This window comes from Elaeis guineensis, chromosome 8 (assembly GCF_000442705.2).
Source record: "Elaeis guineensis isolate ETL-2024a chromosome 8, EG11, whole genome shotgun sequence".
NCBI classification, from domain to species: domain Eukaryota; kingdom Viridiplantae; phylum Streptophyta; class Magnoliopsida; order Arecales; family Arecaceae; genus Elaeis; species Elaeis guineensis.
Window position 1 is genome coordinate 22,947,927 of NC_026000.2, and position 22,496 is coordinate 22,970,422.

The following is a 22,496-nucleotide window of genomic DNA, read 5'->3' on the forward strand; positions in this document are numbered from 1 at the left end:
TTCTAGAGTAGGCAGTTTGACAATATCAAATAAGAGAGTGCCATTTGTCGACACCTGATTGATTGATCAGTTGACTCATGGATCGGTCAGAAGTGGCTAAATCTGCGATGGGATGCACCAAATTATCATCTGACAGATTCAAATATCATAAATCAACTATAAGGCCAGTTCATCTGAGCCATCGATTTATCTATAAAAGATTTTTGCCCCCCAGCTACTGTTCATTTCTGCTGTTACCTTACGAAAGTACTGTCGGATTGTCTCCAGAAGCTTTTCTGTGTTGAACGATCGTTGGAATAGTGAGAAACTTGCCAAAGAGGGAGAAGAAGAGCTTGTTCTTCATCCTTTAAGAGGATTTCACTCATTTACTTTAGATACCGACCTTTCCTCCATCTGTTTTCTTTCTGCCATAGAGTAGCTTTTCTTCTTTTTCGATTCTTTTCATCTTCCCTCTTTTTATTTTTTCTTTGAGAAACATGTCTAAGAGAGGTAGAAAGGGGAAAAAGACTGGAGGTGACCTGCAGGTTAGGTTGATCCAGTCTTTATTGAATATTAAGATAGAAAATCTACCTCAAAAAGATCATGAGATTGGTCCTATAGATGAGAGGTGTCTGGATCATAGTATAGGATCTCCTGTATGTAGTCTCACGGATTATCTTGGCCCAAAAATAAAGAGATCTATTTTGACCAAGAAAAATTTGATAATCCTTATAGAGAAATATGATATACTCGATGAATATGAGATGTTAGGGTCGGATTTGGAAGGTCGGATTTCTAAATCCTCTGAGGGTTGTATAGCCTTCAACGATAAAGCCCTTCGATCTGGACTACGATTTTCATTACATCCCTTTTTCTGCAATATTTTTGATTTCTATAGAATTCATCCTACTCAGATAACCTCAAATGTAATTAGAATGATCATAGTGTTCATAATAATGTGCAGTTTCTAAGGTATAGAACTTAGAATCTCTCTATTTAGGTATTTAGTTCTTCTAAAAAGACATCGGAATGAGAAAGATTGATGGTACTTCTCATCTAGAAAAAAATATAAATTTGGACGTATCCTCCCTTCCTCCATCCATAGCTGGAAAAATCGTTTCTTCTTCATTCAAGCTCCTATTCTATAGGGTTTTAGGACTTCTTGGGGACGTCCAGACATGAGGTATAATTCTAATGATGAAATTCTCTTCAGAGATGAGGTGGCTCATTCAGTCTTGATTACCATCAAAGTGTCCAAGTTATCCTTGCTGGTTGATGATCAGATATTGTATGATGCTGGCATCAGCTTGTACTCTTCTTGAAATAAGATCGATGTATTTTCTTTTGCCTTTCTTTTCTTCTTCTCGCATCATCATATATTTTTTTTCTAAATATATAACTTTTGTTATGCAAAAATGAGGTTCAATTCGAATAGATTAGAGGAGAGGAAAAGAAAGATCAACCAAAGCAACCTGCCGCCGCCCTAGCACCAAAAAGGGTCAAAGGAGCAACAGAACCTCCTATTCGAGCACCACCCCGGTCCACCTCTGCCACTCCCTCTCCAGCCAATTCGAAAAGAAGTGATGCTTCTCAAGGTCTACAAAATTCTCTCCGGACCTTATCAATTGAGCCCCCACCTCGTCAACCAACGAGGTGAGGAGAAAGAATGATTCCCGACCTACACCCCCTCCTAAAGAGCCAGGACATAAACCGACCACTACCACTGTAGCCCCATCAATCTCAACTGAGGGAGATTTCATGATGCGAATGTTTCTTTTTGAGCGGCCTCGATTAGGTTGCGATCTTCTTGAATCAGTGGTGCTCACAGTTAACCTGGAGGCACGTCAGAAGAACAAATCGAAGTAGGTCACAAATCACAGATTCGAGCATCTCATGCATGTGAATTCCTCTTTCTCTTTTTTCTTTTCTTTCTCTCTCTCTCTTCTTTTTTTTCATCAGTATATGACTGACCTGAATCTTTGCTTTGCAGGTCGCTATCGATTTTAAGATCATGTATGAGAACATGGCCTACTTGTCGAAAAATAAAGAGGCCATGGATGCCAACCTAATTATTCTTCAAGAGGAGAAGGAGTCCGAACTCATCGCGAAACTCAAAAATCAACTTGAAGAGAAGTTGAAGTTGTTGAAAGAGAAAAATCAAAATCTTCTGGACCTTCAGCAAAAAATAAATGAACAAGAGATGAAGATCTTTGACCTGTACATTCAGGCTGAGAAGAATAAAGAGCTAGAGCTGAGGCTATAGGAGGCAATCAAGACCCATGAGGCTCACGAAAAGGCCATAGAAGCCCTCAAAAGGTGGGTCAAGAAGGAACAAGAGAAAGTAACCAAAGCAGTAGAGTAGTTCAAGGCCTCTAAAGAATTTGAGGAGAAGATATCTGAGAGCTCCAAGGGGGCATATGACTATGCATTCAATCAGTGCAGAAATCTAATCAAAACTTTGTATCTGAAAATTGATATTTCTAGGGTGACTCCAAAGGTTACCATTGATATGGGCATAAAGAGAGATCCCAAACCACCCACTGAAGCGGTAGAGGGACTAGCTAAGGAGGCAGATCAGGAGTCGATCGGGGTGAAAGTCACTGACGCCATTATCGCAGAGCCAATAACTACAGTGCCTCCAATCATAACTGAAGCCTCTAAGGCTACTAAGGAATCAGAGCCCATCACAGTCATAGAGCCCACCGCTATTGAGGTTGCGAAAGAATCATAGCGGGTTAAAGAAAAATCAACCCAAAAGAACGCCAATGCCCAGTAGATATCCTATACAATTTTTTTTCTTTCAAAATGCATTGACTCAATAGGGGTCATTTTGATTTGCAATGACCCAATGTTGGTCTTTCTTTTTTTGAATGTAATAACCTGATATGGGTCTTTTCCTTTGTATTTTCTTTTCTTATCGATGAAATAAATATTTTTCCATGTGTCGTGATCCGATGTGCATATTTCTATTACATAGCAAATTTTATGACTTGCTAAAAATAATTGCATATATCTTATAGTTCGACAGAACTAAAGAATTGATAATTTTAACCTTACCAATCAATAACTGACTTAAGATCAAGGTTTGGATGTACCTTTGTTTGCATGGCCTTGGGTAGATCAGATTCAAGATCTAATTTTGATCCGAAAATCATTATTTGATTCTGACCTTCAAGTATATTCTTCGATTCAGAGATCGATGTGACATCACCTCGCTCCTAGAATCGAAATAAGATCTCCTCGATCCTGAGATCGGTATAAGATTACCTTGGTCCTGAAACCGAAATTAGATAACCTCGATCTAGAGATTGGTATTCCATAGAGATGAAGATAACTTCGATCCAAAGGTCAGTATTTAATTACTTATGAGGAGATTGTGCCCTTCGGGGCTTTACAAGTTCAGAGATTGGATTCAGAAATATATTATCTCTATTTATGTCTCTCGGAGCTTTACCAATTTGGAGATTGAATTTTAAGAGATCTTATCTTTATTTGTGCCTCTTAGAGCTTTACCAATTTAGAGATTAAATTTGGAGAGATCTTATCTCCATTTGTGCCTTCTGGGGCTTTACCAATTCAAAGATTGGATTTGAAAAGATCTTATTTTCATTTGTGCCACTGGAAGTTTACCAATTCGAAGATTAAATTTTCATAGATTAGAAGATAATAGGCAAGAATAAATATATTGGAGTATTTTTATTGATAATATTTTCAAAGATTTTTAAAATTTCAAGTACGAAAAATAACATTCCCATCTAGATTTTCAATTCTATAAGCTCCTGGGTGAAAAACATCAGTGATTTGATAAGGTCCTTCCCAATTCGGAGTAAATTTATCTTATTCAGTAGGCTTTGAAACTTCTGTTTATCTTAGGACGAGATCACCTTTCTAAAATAATTTTGATTTTATTTGAGTATTATAATACATAGCAATTCTTTGCTTATAGGCTGTCATTCTGATATAGGCTTGCTCTCTTATTTTTTCAAGAAGATCCAGATCAATTCTCAATCGATTAGAATTTATTGCTTCATAAAAATTTCTAACTCCATCAGATGATAGGTCAATTTTAACTAGAATCACAGCTTCGGCCCCATAAGTAAGTTTAAAAGAAATTTCTCATGTCGGAATGCGATATGTGGTTTATGTATACCTATAGAACACTATGAAGCTCTTCAGTCCATAAATCTTTTGCTTCAATGAGCCACGTTTTGAGGCCTTGAAGAATAGTTTTGTTAATGACCTCGACCTCACCATTTGACTGTGGGTGCCCAACAGAAGTGAGTCGATGATCAATATGAATGATACGATCATGATGCTGTCGTTAGGACACCATGATTATCAATCAAATTTTAACTTTAATAAAAATTAAAAATACATAAAAAGTAGTGAGTCGGGTCGAATCTACAAAGAAGGCAGAATTTTGATTTGAAATCTTTGATTTTGCAAAAAAAAATAAAATTTTGGAGAAAATAATTTAAGTCAGAAAATAAAAATTAAAAGTATGAAAAATAAATCGGATACTAAGATCTATTATTTAGATCCTAGCATCTACTTGTAATAAAAATAAATAATAAAAATTTAAAAAGAATAAAATAAATCAGATACTAAGATTTACTAACTAGATCCTAGCATCTACTTGTGAAAAATAAAAGACAAAAAATTAAAGTACAAGAAAATAAATTTTACATTAATTAAAATTAAAATTCAAGTATAATGAATTTAAAAAAAATAATAAAATAAAATAAAAATAAAACTATAATAAAGATCTAAAGTTGATCAGTCAAGCCTCATCAAAAAGAAAGTTGATGACCTCTCCATCTTCTGTCGTACTCCGTAAAGCGAACTGGCTTCTCTCCTTCTTTTCCTTGAATCTCTAAATCTATCTAATTTTTTTTTATTTTTTTTATACTTTTTATTCAATTTTTTTGCTCTCAAAGCTTATTTTCGGACCTCCTATTTATAGATAAATTTTTTATAATTTTTTGATAGAAAAAAAAGTCCTAAAACCTTTAGAAATCGTATAAAAATTCTTAAAAACTTTTCTGACCATCAGATGGAGCTTGGACAGCTCAGATCTGATAAAAAATCAATCATTTTAATCCTTATCAAAGTCAGATCGAATGTCAGCTATTGGATCTGGGTTCTGATGAAGTTCTGACCGTCGGATCATGCAATTTAAATTCTTAACATAGTCGGAAGCATCCTCAGCCATCCGATCGCATGATGGATCACTTCTGGGCCGTCGGATCGTGCAAAAACCCCTCTCTCGCTGTGAGTCGTGCTTGTGGACCACGTCAAGTTTCCTGTGGATCGTGCCCTGGCTTTGTGGACCAAGCGACCAGTCCACTGTGCGTCGGAGGTAATATTTTTTATTTTTTAAGATATTTTGGCTCGATTTTTGCTCTAATTTTTGTCTGAAAAATAAAAAAATATGTATTAATTTTTTAAAAATTTTTCATCATTTTGATGCTTAAATTATTCAATTAAATTAACATCTATTTTTCATAAATATACTCTAATTTTATTATTTTTTTAAAATTATTTTTTTATAAAAAAATTTAATTTATTCATAAAATTAAATTTTTAAGAAGATGTTAGCACCATAAATTATCAAAAATATCTTCAATAATTATAAAAATATACAACTTATCTCACTTTCCAACTTGAACTTTGCTCGTTCTCGAGTAAAGAAAAAATTTAGAATCAAGTACTGTTTAACTTAAAATCTCAAATTTTACCAAATAATTTTTCAAAAGGGCCACTGATATTCAGTAGAATATAAATGAGGGATGTCATTGGGGTATTAATAATAGTCAATATGAGAGTTAAACTAAGAACACCAAATCTTTTCAGAACTTTTTTAAATTATTCCTACCTTTATCTCTAAATCATTAACCTTCACATGGACAAATATATTATTACTTCCGTCCTTCATTTATTGATTAATTTTTTTCTTTTTTTTTAACATTGTACTTCTATTAAGTGTCTTAACCCCGTAAACTTTCTGTTTGACCCATGTAGCGAGTTTTCAATCAATGACTCCCAAACCAGATGGCTTTAGGGCACTAGATATAGAATACCCCTCGAATCTACTTGCTCGAATCAAACAGGCTACGAGTTAAAACTAGCTTTACAACAAAGCTTCTTTGCCTTTCATATTTTTTGACGTAAAACTTAATGCTTGCTTAGGCAAAAAGGTCTGATTACTTAGCATGAAGTACTTGAAAACTTTTTTTTAATATATGAAGAAATGTGTAGTTACCCTACACAAGTTCATAAGAAGTAAACTCTTCTTTGATGCTGGTAGAAAAATTTAAAAATACTCAAAAAAAATTATTTAAGTTCTAAACTTAACTCTTTATTTAGTTTTCTTAATACTTGATCCCTCAATATCTCACAAACTCTCTAATCTGTACATCAATTTTTTTTAAAAAATATTTGATTTAACTTAATTCTTAAGTATAAAGAGATGCTTAAATACTAAATACTAACTTGCTTGAAGACTTTAAAAATTTAAAAATTTTTATTATTCTCTCCTCCAACTTAATCGACATTGTCCTCAATGGAGTAGGAAAAATGAAGGGTGCATGCAAAGAGAAAGAAAAGGAGAGATGTCACCTGATGCAGAAATCTTTTCAAAATTGGTTCTCCCCCCAACTTAGCCAAAATTATCTTCAGATCTCTACAAAATACACTAAGTAAGACTCGATTGACCTAAACAAAATATAAAAGATAGCAAAAAGCATAAAATTAAAAATTAAAAACTGGGTTGCCTCCCAGGAAGCGCTAAATTTACTGTCTTCAGTCAGACCATGCTGATTCTCTCACCTATCCCGTATCAAATATTAGATTGATAAATTCTAATGGTTTTAGATTGCCAATCTCAAGAAAATGGTCTATAATAAATTTTAATATTTTATTATCAATCTTTAGAAAGTAGTTCACATCTCCATTCTTAATTTTAGAAAGATAGTTCACAAACCCATTTACAGATCCTTGTTTATTGAGAATTTCTCCTATTTATTTTTTTAAAATGCTCATGAATTGAGTTTTTAGGTTAGGAGTTAAGTTCGATGTAATGGATACTGAAAAGATGTCATTTGATTCTAAACATGTATTCTCAAGTGTGACTGAGGGCGATTTCAATTCTGGAGAGGATGGTGATTCTAAAGAAGAAGAACCGACTTCTAGGGCTGAAGAAAATAAAACTTTTGGTGGATATATCTCGGGTAGCTCATCCGCTCTCTTCTCAGTATCAGTTTTGGACTCAAATTTTTTTATTGGGTTAGCCTCAGTACTAACCTCTTTTTCTAAATTTTTATTTTGACTAGCATCAGTACTAGCCTCACTTACCTGATCTTGGTATGGGTCCTTAAGAATCCTATCACTTTTAAGCTCAGAAATTACATTGTCACTTTCAAATTGGAGATTCTTAGGTGGGATATTGGATTGTTGACTAGGTCCAGGTGGTTGGTGGATGGTTAGGTTATTTTTAAAATTCGATATTGATTCATTTGGCAATTGACCTAGTTCTCCTCTCATGGTAGATTCAGTTAATTGATCTATTTGTGCTTCTAGCCTGACGAGAGATTGCTGTTGAGTCATGATCATTTATTGGAGTTGGCTAAATCTATCGTCGGCTAGATTGATCTATTGAAGAGGTAGATATGACGGCTGATTGTAATAGGATGGTTGAGTAGGCTGACTAGGCTAACCACTATTATAGGCATAATTTTGATATTGGGGCCTATTCTGAAAGTTCTGCATAGAAAAAATTTGATCTTAGCCTGAGTCTGTTGGGGTCTCTAAGAAAAATTAGGATGGTTCTTCCAATCTTGGTTATATGTGTTTAAGAATAAATCATTAATAGGACTAGAGTAATCTTGAGTAGTTTGAACTTGTTCTTGAATGAAAGATGAAAATTATGCGATCGTGGGATATTCACTCACATGATGGGCTGGGCTAGCACTGATAGAACAAATCTTCTGATCATTAGAAGGTTGTATGTATTGCACAGGAGATTGTAGATCTAAGGCTAGGCATTTATCTATAAGAAGGTCGACTTTATCTAATTTTTGGGCTAGCAGGTTCAAATCGACCTCAGGACTAGAGTCAGAATATTTGATTCCATAGAATGATGGGAATATTGATGGATTATAGGTGGAAAGAATAAAATATTCTTTCACTGCCTAGGTGGTTCTTAAAATTTCTAGCCATTTGATTATCATGTTTAGCATGGATCAGTCGTTCAATTTCAGGATTAGATTCAAGTAGGTCAGAAAAAATTATACTGTGCATGTATTAGTGCAAACCCTAATATGTGTGTCGTTAAGATTTTTTTTTTTTTAAGAAGGAGGAGGAGAAAAAGAAGAGAAAAGAAAGAAAGAGAAAAGTTTTAAAGGTGAGACCCTTAAGAAAAGTCTTAGACCTAAAGACGTAAGATGAGAAGAATTAGTTATGATTAAGTGTTAATTGCAATCAAGTTAGCAAACAATTAAACCTAGACACCTATGGATTTCTTAGACCTAATAGTTTGATATAGAGTGGCTTAGCCTAAATATAAATTGGGTTTGTTCTCACTTCCTTTAACTAGCCAGGTAAGAGATGAGGTCATGGGGGTCCCCCGTTGCTTGCCTTAGACACCAATTGAATTGACCAGGTAAGTTAACAGAACCAATTAAATAACCACGAGTCCACTTAGGCAGAGCCTTTGTAACCTCTAGCCTTGACACTAGTTTCAAGGGTTAGTCCAAACTTACTTTATACTTGACTTGACCGTAATACTTAAACTGAACTCAATTGATTCTAGGAGTCAACGTCTACTAGATTTTAGTTAGATTTGGGTGAATGCGGGATGCTGGTTGGTTATTTTTGGGCTTAGAAAGGGTGATAAAATTTTCACCTTATCTTGTTATGGGTGTTGTCCTTAAATTGATTTGAGATGAATATGCACAATCAATTTCAAACAAGGGATTCTATGCAACTAAATTAGATGCATGAAACTAATAAAACTTGAAAGCTTACCTTGTCTCCAACGATCACCAAAAAAAATCTAAGATGATGAATACTTCTAACAATTAAGTTTCTACTCTTGTCATATAATTTTTATTAGATTTATGTGGATGAATTTTAGGTTAATTTAAAAAAAAATAGTAATTAATACTAAAAAAATAGTTAGGGTTAGGGTTAGGATTGATCTCACCAAGCAAAATTGGAAGCTTTCTATCTCCTTTTTTGAATTTTTTATTTTTTCTCCTACACAAAGATAAAAAATAAAAAAGTTAGTAAGTTAAATTTATAAAAAAATCAAAGAAATCAAACATTAAAATTGATGCCTTCTCCGGCAACAACGTCAAAAATTGATACGACCGCGATGCTGTCGTTAGGATACCGTGATTATCAATCAAATTTTGACTTCAATAAAAATTAAAAATACATAGAAAGTAGTGAGTCAGATCGAATCCACAGAGAAGGTAGGATTTTGATTTGAAATATTTGATTTTGTAAAAAAAAATAAAATTTTGGAGAAAGTAATTTAAGTCAGAAAATAAAAATTAAAAGTACAAAAAATAAATCGAGTACTAAGATCTATTATTTAGATCCTAGCATCTATTTATAATAAAAATAAATAATAAAAATTTAAAAAGTATAAAATAAATCAGATACTAAGATCTACTAACTAGATCCTAACATCTACTTACAAAAATAAAAGATAAAAATTTAAAGTGCAAAAAATAAATTTTACATTAATTAAAATTAAAAATTCAAGTACAATGAATTTAAAAAAAATAATAAAATAAAATAAAAATAAAACTGTAATAAGGATTTAAAGTTGATCAGTCAAACCTCGTCGGAAAGATGGTTGATAACCTCTCCGTCTTCCATCATACTCTGTAGAACAAATTGGCTTCTCTCCTTCTTTTCCGTGGATCCCTAAATCTATCTATTTTTTTTTTATTTTTTTCTATACTTTCTACTTATTTTTTCTACTCTCAAAACTTATTCTCGGACCTTCTATTTATAGATAAATTTTTCATAATTTTTTAGTAGGAAAAGGAGTCCTAAAACCCTTAGAAATCATATAAAAACCCTTAAAAATTTTTCTAGCCATCGGATGGAGCTTGGACAGCTCAGATCTGATAAAAAAATTAACCATTTTAATCCTTATCAAAGTCGGATCGAATGTCAGCCATTGGATCTGGGTTCTAATGAAGTTCTGGCCATCAGATCATGCAATTTAAATCTTTAACACAGTCAGGAGCATCCTCAACCATCCGATCGCATGATGGATCACTTCTGGGCCGTCGGATCATGCAAAAATCCCTCTCTCACTGTGAGCCGCACCTGTGGACCGCATCCTGGCTCTGTGGACCGAGCGACCAGTCCACCGTGCACCAAAGATAATATTTTTTATTTTTTAGAGTATTTTGGCTCGATTTTACTCTGATTTTTGCCTGAAAAATAAGAAAAATATGTATTAAATTTTTCAAAAAATTTTCATTATTTTGATGCTTAAATTACTCAATTAAATTAATATCTATTTTTTATAAATATGTTCTAATTTTATTATTTTTTTAAAATTATTTATTTTTATAAAAAAATTTAATTTATTCATAAAATTATATTTTTAAGAAGATGTTAGCATCATAAATTATCAAAAATATCTTCGATAAATGTAAAAATATACCACTTATCAATGAAGCTTAGAACAAAATTTTTTAAACTTGAGATTGTCAAATTATCGATCATTATCAGTGATGATTATCCGAAGTAAACCGAATCGACATATTGTAGATTTTCAAACAAAATTCTGCATCTTTTTCTCAGTTATTTGGGTTGAAAGTTTGCCTCCATCCACTTTGTGAAATAGTCAATAGCTATGATCAAAAATTTTTTTGACCTGCCGCCCTTGAAAAAGGTCACAGTATATCCATTCTCCAAATTGCAAAAGATCAAGGAACAGTAATAGAAATAAGCTCAGCAGCAGGTTGATGTTGAACATTAGCATACCTTTGGCATCGGTCACATTTATTGACCAGATCGACTGCATCTTTTTGAATAGTTAGCCAATAATAGCTTTACTGAATTACTTTATAAGCAAGTGATCTGCCCCTTAGATGATTTTCACATATTCTTTCATGCACCTCTCAAAGCGTATAATCAGCTTCAGATGGCGTCAAGCACTGAAGTAGAGGAAGTGAATAGAATTTTTTGTATAATTGGTCTCCTTAGAGAATATACCATGAAGCTTATTTTTTTGATGCTTCTGGCTTTAGTTGGATCGTTAGGCAAGATTTTCTTAGATATGTAATCCACGAAAGGATCTGTTGCTCCTAGATTGATTTTGATGATTACAAAGCAGATTGAAGGGATACAAATATTTTTATTTGAAAAAGTCTTTATGCTCTTCAGGGGCAAAATCGTAATTTTACTAAAATCCTGATTTGATAGTATCATTTGGTAGAACAAATGATTTGTAATCTATTGGTGAAAATTTTATTATTTTTGGACTTATATTTTTGAAGTTATGAATGTTTGAAGTGCATGAGTCGACTCATGAGTCAACTCATGGCACAATGAGCTGCTTGGCACGCTAAAATTTTCCTTGGCACGCTATTTTTTTTTGACTTGGCACGACCTGTGAGTCGACTCATGAGTCGACCCACAAGGCATGAGTCGACTTCTGCTGTTTTGGGCCAAAATATCCAGAAACCCAAATCTCTGGTCTTTGCAACAGTGGTCGACTCATGAGTCGACCCTGAAGCATGAGTCGACTCATGAGTCGACCCCTGCGATGGAAATTATCCGCAACGACTAGTTTTTTGCCCGTTTTAGTTGCCTTTAATGCTCACTTTAAATGCTCTAACGGCTCTTTTTCTGCCTAAAATATTTTTCCTTGTTTCTTAAAGCTATAAAAGGTTTCAAAAGGTGAAAAACAAAAAGGAGATCCACAATATACACGAGAGATACAAGAGATCTACAATATACACAAGAGACATACGAGAGGTTTTGAAAGAGAAAAGCAAGAGCATTCAAAAGGGCATTCAAGAGCATTCAAAGAGAAGGTTTTTCAAGCCAACTTTTCAACCTTGATCACGAGCTCTTTCAAAGCCTTCAAGAAGCCTTCAATCAAAGCTCACCTATTCCTCAAGCATTCATTCAACTCTTCATCCACCTTGAGGAAATCCAAAAGGGGATTCTTCATTTGAGTAAAGTGTATTTAATATTATATTCGCTCATTTAAGGAGCTATTCTTGTACTTATTTATGCTCTAAACTGTCTTACTCTTTGTGAGTAATTGTTCTTATTTTTGGAGGGTTTCCAAAACAAGGAAAGGTTGATCAGAACCTGAAATCGGAGTGTATTGGATTGGCTTGTATCCGGGAAACAAGTGGACTAGCTTGGAATAGCTAGTGTCGGAGGTTCCGACGTTTGTATTCGGGTTGAATACAAGTATAGTGGATTGAAATTCCCAAGTAGGAGCTTGGAGAGTGGATGTAGGTGCAAGGTTGGCACCGAACCACTATAAATCCTTGTGTTTGTGGTGTGCTTTATTGTTTCTCTTTATTTCTTTATTATATCCTTGCATTCTTGCTTTAGGTAATTAATCTTGAACTAAAGTCTTTCTCCTCATTCATCAAGCTTTTAACAAATACTTTTCATAAGTAATTAGTTAAGCTTAAATTTTTTAAAACCCAATTCACCCCCCCTCTTGGGTTGCATAGTTGGACAACAAGTGGTATCAGAGCCCGGTGCTCTAGCCCTTCTTTGATCTAACAATCAAAGAGCCAAAGATCTATGGCAACCCATGTCGGTACTTCTCTAGCCGAGGGCAATCTACCAACCGACCTCCACTTTTTAATGGGTCTAATTACACCTATTGGAAAGCTCGGATGAAGATATTCATACAAGCACTCGACTATGATATGTGGAGTATCATAGTGAACGGTCCTCACACACTCATCAAGATTATAGATGGTGAGGAGTCAACCAAACCCGAGAAAGAATGGGATGAGGTTGATAAGAAATTGGCACAATTAAATACTAAAGCTATGAATGTTCTTTATTGTGCACTTGATGCAAATGAATTTAATCGTATTTCTACTTGTGCATCTGCTAAAGAAATATGGGATAGGTTAGAAGTAACCCATGAGGGAACAAATCAAGTAAAAGAGTCTAAAATAAACATGCTTGTGCATAAATATGAATTGTTTAAAATGGAGCATGATGAGTCCATAACTGCTATGTTTACTCATTTTACTGATATAATTAATGGTTTGAAGAGTCTTGGCAAATCTTATACTAACAGTGAGCTTGTAAGGAAGATTCTCAGGTCATTGCCAAGAACTTGGGAAGCCAAGGTGACTGCCATCCAAGAAGCAAAGGACTTGAACACTCTACCTCTAGAAGAGCTTCTTGGATCCTTGATGACTCATGAACTTAGCATGAAGCAACATCAAGAGGATGAAGTCAAAAAGAAAAGAACCATTGCCCTCAAATCCACAGCTTCGCCTGATGATGAAATGGATGACACTGAAGATGAAGAACAGGATGAAGAGATGGCACTCATCACCCGGAGATTTAAGAAGTTTCTAAGAAAAAGGAAACAGGGGATGAGAAAGAAGTCATTCACAAAAGGGGAACAAAGCAAAGAGAAAGAGAAAGATCAACCCCTTATATGCTACGAGTGCAAAAAGCTGGGACATTTCAAATCCGAATGTCCACAACTGAAGAAAGGTCCCAAAAAGTTCAAAAAGAAAGCAATGATGGCGACTTGGAGTGCGAGTGATGACTCAAACTCCGATGAGAAAATCTCAACAGAACAAGTCAACCTGTGCCTTATGGCACACGAAAATGAGGTAACTTCTGAATCTCCTAGTGAATTTACTTTTGAAGAATTGCATGAAGCATTCTATGATTTAATTGATGAATTAAAGAAACTAGGGATGAAAAACAAAGAACTGAAATTGAAAAATCAGTCCTTAGTGAAACAAGCTGAAAACCTTTCAATTGAAAAATCCACCTTGATTCAAGAAAATCAAAGCTTAAAGAATGAAATTAACAAGCTGAAACCTATAGTAGATAAGTTCACCTTAAGTTCAAACAAACTAAATATGATTCTTGATAATCAAAAAGCTGTATATGATAAGGCTGGACTTGGCTATAACCCCTTGAAGAAACAAAAATTTCTGAAGAATATTTATGTAAATTATTCAAGTAACAAGTCTACAAATATTACTTGTTTCAAATATGGTAGAATAGGACATAAATCATACACATGCCTTATTAACAAATCTGCAAACACAACTATAAAGAAAATATGGATTCCAAAAGGAACCATTTTGACTAACCTAAAAGGACCCAAGAAAGCTTGGGTACCTAAGACAGAAACTTGACTTTTGCTTGCAGGTGTTCTAGCATCCCAAGGAGGAAACATGAAATGGTATCTTGACAGTGGATGCTCGAGATACATGACTGGTGATGAATCATAATTCATCACGCTTGATGCTAAGGATGGAGGGATGGTCACCTTTGGAGATAATGGCAAAGGAAAGATCATCGGGATAGGTAACATTGGTATCACTCCCTCTAAATACATTAAAAATTTTTGTTAGTTAAAGGTTTAAAGCATAACTTACTTAGCATTAGTCAATTTTGTGATAAAGGGTATAAAGTTATTTTTGAATCATCTGTTTGCATTGTGACTAGTCCTATTAACGATGGCATTAAATTATAGGACATAGGCATGGCAATGTTTATATGGTAGATTTGAATGATTTAGCCAAATTAGACATGCAATGCCTAGTATCCTTGAATGCTAAAGTTAATGAGACTAGTTGGCTGTGGCATCGTAGACTTGCACATATTAGCATGCATTCTCTTTCAAAATTAATTAAGAAAGAATTAGTTCTTGGTTTGCCAAAACTGAATTTGAAAAGGATAGAATTTGTGATGCATGCCAATTAGGTAAACAAACTAGAGTTCTATTTAAATCCAAAAATATTGTTTCAACTTCTAGACCTTTAGAGCTCTTGCATATGGACTTATTTGGACCAACTAGAACCACTAGTCTAGGAGGAAAACGATATGGTTTTGTAATTATAGATGATTACTCTCGTTTTACTTGGGTTTTCTTTTTGGCACACAAAGATGAAACTTTTCATATTTTCACTAAATTTCACCAAAAAGTCACTAATGAAAAAGGATTTTCAATTCAAAATATTAGAAGTGATCATGGAACTGAATTTGAAAATCAAGACTTTGAAAATTTTTGTGATGAAAATGGAATTGGCCATAACTTCTCTGCTCCTAGGACACCCCAACAGAATGGGGTAGTTGAAAGGAAAAACAGAACCTTAGAAGAAATGGCCCGTACCATGCTTTGTGAAAGCAACCTTCCAAGATATTTTTGGGCGGAAGCAATTAACACAGCATGTTACATTTTAAATCGTGCTTTGATTAGACAATTTTTAAAGAAAACCCCCTATGAACTTTGGAAAGGAAGAAAACCAAATATTGCATATTTTCATATTTTTGGTTGCCGATGTTTTGTATTAAATAATGGCAAAGAAAGACTTGTAAATTTGATGCAAAATCAGATGAAGCAATCTTTCTAGGTTACTCCTCCACTAGTAAAGCATTTAGAGTTTTCAACAAAAGAACTTTAGTAGTTGAGGAGTCATACATGTTGTTTTTGATGAATCTAACGATCTTCCTTCAAGGAAGAATGAGGGTGTTGATGATGCAGATCCACTAATAGAAGGTATGAAGGAGATCTCTCTGAAAGATTCAGCAACTCCAGAAAACAAGGATCAAGAAGACAAACAAGATGAGAGAGGTGAAGAAATTCAAGAACAACCTCAAGGTACAAATGACCTACCCAAGAATGGAGGTATGTTCACAACCACCCTAAGGAGTTAATTATTGATGATCCTATGCATGGGGTAAAAACCCGTTCTTCACTTAGAGATGTAGTTAATCATTGTGCTTTTGTATCTCATCTTGAACCTAAAACTTTTGAAGAAGCTGAAAATGATCATAATTGGATTAATGCAATGCAAAAGGAACTTAATCAATTTGAAAGAAATAATGTTTGGACCTTAGTATCAAGACCTAAAAATTATTCAATAATTGGCACAAAATGGGTCTTTAGAAACAAATTAGATGAGCATAAATGTAATTAGAAATAAAGCAAGACTGGTTGCTAAGGGATATAATCAAGAAGAAGGAATTGATTTTGATGAAACCTTTGCACCTGTTGCTAGATTAGAAGCTATTAGACTTCTACTTGCATATGCTTGCTTTATGAAATTCAAATTATTTCAAATGGATGTTAAAAGTGCATTTTTAAATGGATATATTGCTGAAGAAGTATATGTAGAACAACCCCTGGATTTAAAATCATGCTTTTCCTAATCATGTCTTTAGATTAAATAAAGCTTTATATGGATTAAAACAAGCACCTAGAGCATGGTATGATAGGCTAAACAAATTTCTACTAAATAATGTTTTTCAAGAGGTAATGTAGATACAACCCTCTTTATTAAAAGAAATCAAAATGATATGCTAGTTATACAAATTTATGTTGATGACATAATTTTTGGGTCTACTATGAATCCCTTTGTCAAGACTTTGCTAAGCTTATGCAGGGGGAGTTCGAGATGAGCATGATGGGAGAACTCACCTTCTTCCTCGGACTCCAAATCAAACAATCAAAAGAGAAATCTCCATCACCCAAAGCAAGTACACCAAGGAACTACTCAAAAGATTTGGAATGGAGAACTGCAAACCAATTGGCACACCAATGAGTCCCTCATGTAACTTGACAAGGATGATGAAGGTAAATATGTAGACTTAAAATACTATAGAGGTATGATTGGCTCATTATTATATTTAACTGCAAGTAGGCCTGATATCATGTTTAGTGTTTGTTTATGTGCTAGATATCAATCTAATCCTAAAGAATCTCATTTGAATGCTGTTAAAAGAATCCTTAGATACTTAAATGGTACTCAAACTCTAGGGTTATGGTACTTAAGGACTCACAAATTGATTTATTAGGATATTCAGATGCTGATTTTGCTGGATGTAAATTAGATAGAAAAAGCACAAGTGGAACTTGCCAATTTCTTGGAGTTAACCTAATCTCATGGTTTAGCAAGAAACAAAATTCGATGGCACTGTCTATGGCTGAGGCCGAATACATTGCAGCCGGAAGTTGTTGTGCTCAAATCTTGTGGATTAAGCAACAACTCGAAGACTTTGGAATCAAACTTAATGAAACACCAATAAGATGTGACAACACAAGTGCCATAAATCTATCTAAAAATCTAATTCAACACTCAAGATCCAAACATATTGAAATAAGACATCATTTTATAAGAGAACATGTTCAAAAAAAAATATAATTCTTGAATATGTTTGCACTGAAAATCAATTAGCTGATATCTTTACAAAGGCCCTTAGTGAGGATAGATTCTGTGAAATTAGGAGAAATCTAGGAATTCTAGATCCATATGCCTAAATTTTTCTCAATTTCCAAGAATTGATGTCAAAAATTCTTAGAGCTCAATTTCCAACATCTATCCTGGTCCCAAAAGCTCAAGTTTATCATTCTAAAAACTTATCTTTGAGTAAAACTCCTTCTCCCAAAATTTCAAATTTTTTGGAATTTATTCATATTTTTTTCTGAATTTCTGAACTTCATGAGTCGACCCCCATGAGTCAACTCAATGGCAAACTTGTTATTTCCTCGAACTTCCCACGGGCTCATTGTTTTTATATGGGATCCTGTTCGTGAGCCGACTCATCCTTTCATCTTCCTCCTTCCAAAAGCCGACTTCCCCATTTCCTTTTGCTCCAAATCCAAGGATCTAGCTCGAGGCACTTCTCCCTCCTCCTCTCCACCAAAAATTGCCACCTTGAAAAGGGATTTTTGTGCTTTCTCCCATTGTTTGGCACGGTTGGAGCGTGCCCTAGCACTCCACCGTTCTTCCCAAATCCACCTCTTTTCTCCACCAAAATCTCTCTTCACTCTCTTGTGATCCTCCTCCACTCATTCACTTGTTCCTCCAAGTCTCCTTGCCTGCTACTGTAGTGAATATGGCTCAGAAGATGAAGCTTCCCCAAAGAAGAAAGTCAGTCCATGAGCTTGAAGAAAATGTCCAAAAGAAAAGGCAAGCTGCTCAGTCTTCCACTGCTCCCACTCCAGCTTCAGTATCTGCTCAAGGTCCCCCTCAATCCTCCCTAAGCCCTAGTAAGAATCCTCTTTCTGATAGAAAAGTTGAAACCGGGAAGAATATAGATTTTCGGTTCTTTGAAAAAGAGGGTTTTACATTTGCAACTAAGATTAAAAACCAAGGATGGGGTTTCTACTACTCCCTTAAGGAAGTCACCTATGTTGACCTAGTTAGAGAATTCTACCAGAATCTACATTATGGAAATGGGTCAGTGACTTCAACAGTCAAGGGTATTGATATTTGCTTGGATTCTAGTATATTGGGAGAAATACTTCATTTGCCTAGTGAGGGTTACTCTTATATAGAACTCCCAGTAAAAGAAGAGGGGATCAGTGTTATACTAGGGGGAACTTACTCAGGAAGTTTAAATAAATTGGAAGCAAAGATTTTATCTATTGAGATGAGGATCCTATATCAGATGGTAACGAAGCTCTTCTTTCCTAGGAGTGGTAGGCATGATTTACTTTCCAGCAGAGATGTTTGTATCATGTTTCATGTCATCACTCAGACCCCCCTGAACCTCCCTGCACTTATGATAGAGGCCATGAGAGAGACTTTGAACAGATCCAAGGCACACTTGCCTTTTGGTATGGCCCTTACTCAAGTATTTAGGAGGTTTGGAGTTAGCTGTGAGGGGGAGGCTTCTACTAAGCTCTCTCATGTAGATACCTTCAACCAACACACCCTGCACCGAATGGGATTTACAAAGACTGATGGTGGTTGGATCAAGGGATCTGAGGAGAGAGCTGAGGAGAGAGCTGGGGAGAGAACTGAAGATAGAGCTGAAGACAGAGTTGAAGACAGAGTAGAAGAAGAAGGTCCATCATCTCCTATTCATAACTTCAGGGCAGCATCACCAGATATCCAGTTCATTCTTGATACAGAGGCTGGCCCTTCAGAGTTTACTAGGATGCCCACACCAGTGTATCAGCCAGAGAACAGAGCACCTCAATCAGAGTTCAGACTGGCTGACGATCAGATCGAGCAGATATCACAGCGTGTGGCCTCTTTGCTATCTAGTCAGTGGAGCAGTACTACTTTTGCACCAGGAGCCACTTCTTCTGATCAGACCATGACTCCCCACATATCCACTGTGTTTAAGATGATATCAGATCAGTCCATTCGGATTCAGCAGCTTGAGGACACCGTCTGGAGACTGACTGGTAGAGTTCTTGACTTGCAGGGGCAAGTCCTTGCTTTGGCCCATCCTCAGCCACAGGAGTCCACTATTGAGGTCACAGACCTCACTGCAGAGGCTGGCAGGCTCAGAGGAGCACTGGAGGGTGGATATGAGTTACTGAGGAGAGAGATCCGAGGATCGAGTGAGCATGCATCCACTCAGTTCACTGCTCTACTTCAGTCTGTTTCCAGAGCACTGAACGTACTTGATTCCATCAGACTCACCCTTTCTGTTCAATCCTTAGCCTCTCTGCATTCTCAGCCACCCAGTTCATCTCGCTCTCCTGCTCGTGCCAGAGGCAGATGGGGTAGAGGACGCACTTCTGATAGAGATCCATCAGCTTCTCATCCCATATCTGATGACTCCGATCCATGACTTGTCATGATCATTACTAGATCCTAGGTGTTAGTGTCTTGTTCTAGGATCTGTATTTTGGGGCCATGTATTGACAATTAGCTGGTTGACTTTTATATTATGAACTATGTATTGAAACAATTATGGTTTTATGGTATCATCTTTTACTTATATTTCTACCTTTTGTAATGATGTCGATCATATTTTGGTTATATATATTCTCCTTGTTGAAATATTGTCTTCTCTTTGTTGTTGTTTGCTGTTAATAATTGCTGTATTAAGGGGGAGCAAACATCTGTGATAAACTCTAAAGGGGGAGAAATTAAAGAATGTTTCAGAAAAAGGAGGAGTTAACCATGTTTGATGATGTCAAAAAGGGGGAGAAATTAAACAAAAAAAAAAAAATCCATCAAAAGCAAAACCATAAATTATGAGCAATTAAAGAAAATGCAATCCATCAAAAGCAAAACCATAAATTATGAGCAATTAAAGAAAAAGCAACCCATCAAAAGCAAAACTACAAATTATGAGAAATTAATGAATAAATTGGAGAATTTAAAGAACAATATCAAAAGTACAATGCTAAGTACAATGCAAATAAGTAACTTTTAAATTACTTCTTTACATATGCTCTGATTTGCTTTAAAAATTTAAATATGCTTTGATATACTTCAAAATTCTAACTTGCTCTGATACATCTTTTAAAATTTTATTTACCTTGATACATCTTAAGAAATTTAACTTACTCTGATACATCTTAAAATTTTTAACTTGCTCTGATACATTGTAAAATTTTTTTCTGATAACATTGTAAAATTGTTTTTCTTGCTCCGATACATTGCAAAATTTATTTTTCTCTTGCTCTGATACATCTTAAACTCAAAATGATCTAATACACTTTCCAAATCAACTCTTAAACATGCTTTGGCACACATAATTATTTTTTATATCAAAAGCAATTAAAGCACATAATTATTTTTTGCTCTGATGCTAAAACTAAAATCAAATGAGAATGAGCAAATTTTCAAGATACAGCTTGATCTGATAACAAAAATAAGTTTTCTACTCTAAACACCAAAATCACATAATCCAATGAGCATATCTTCAAATCTTTAAGCAAATGGGCAAACTATTCTTGCATATGACCATTTATATCACATGCCAAAAGAATCATACTCTTTTCAAGCATATAAATCTATAATGCATTCACATAAATGCTTTTGTTCAAGTGTTTTGTCATCATCAAAAAGGGGGAGATTGTTGCTCCTAGATTGATTTTGATGATTACAAAGCAGATTGAAGGGATACAAATATTTTTATTTGAAAAAGTCTTTATGCTCTTCAGGGGCAAAATCATAATTTTACTAAAATCTTGATTTGATAGTATCATTTGGTAGAATAAATGATTTGTAATCTATTGGTGAAAATTTCATTGTTTTTGGACTTATATTTTTGAAGTTATGAATGTTTGAAGTGCATGAGTCGACTCATGAGTCAACTCATGGCACAATGAGCTGCTTGGCACGCTAAAATTTCCCTTGGCATGCTGGTTTTTTTTTGGCTTGGCACGACCTGTGAGTCGACTCATGAGTCGACCCACAAGGCATGAGTCGACTCATGAGTCGACCTCTGCTGATTTGGGCCAAAAAAAATCCAGAAACCAACATGTCTGGCTGTTGCAACAGAAGTCGACTCATGAGTCGACTCCTGAAGCATGAGTCGACTCATGAGTCGACCCCTGCGACGGAAATTGTCGGCAACGACTAGTTTTTTGCCCGTTTTAATTGCCTTTAATGCTCCCTTAAAATACTCTAACGGCTCTTTTTCTGCCTAAAATATTTTCCCTTGTTTCTTAAAGCTATAAAAGGTTTCAAAAGGTGAAAAACAAAAAGGTGATCTACAATATACACGAGAGATACAAGAGATCTACAATACAAGAGACATACAAGAGATTTTAAAAGAGAAAAGCAAGAGCGTTCAAAAGGGCATTCAAGAGCATTCAAAGAGAGGGTTTTTCAAACCAACTTTTCAACCTTGATCAAGAGCTCTTTCAAATCCTTCAAGAAGCCTTCAATCAAAAGCTCACCTATTCCTCAAGCGTTCATTCAACTCTTCATCCATCTTGAGGAAATCCAAAAGGGGATTCTTCATTTGAGTAAAGTGCATTTAATGTTATATTCGCTCATTTAAGGAGCTATTCTTGTACTTATTTGTGCTCTAAACTGTCTTACTCTTTGTGAGTAATTGTTCTTGTTTTTGAAGGGTTTCCAAAATAAGGGAAGGTTGATCCGAACCTGAAATCGGAGTATTTTGGGTTGGTTTGTACCTGAGAAATAAGTGGACTAGCTTGGGATAGCTAGTGTCGGAGTTTTCGACGTTTGTATTCGGGTTGAATACAAGTATAGTGGATTGGAATTCCCAAGTAGGAGCTTGGGGAGTGGATGTAGGTGTAAGGTTGGCACCGAACCACTATAAATCCTTGTGTTTGTGGTGTGCTTTATTGTTTCTCTTTATTTCTTTATTATATCCTTGCATTCTTGCTTTAGGTAATTAATCTTGAACTAAAGTCTTTCTCCTCATTCATCAAGCTTCTAACAAATACTTTTCATAAGTAATTAGTTAAGCTTAAATTTTTTAAAACCCAATTCACCCCCCCCCCCTCTTGGGTTGCATAGCTGGGCAACAACTTGGATTTCTATTCAATCATCAGTGATTGTCTCGATGCTATAGTTGTGTGACTGGTC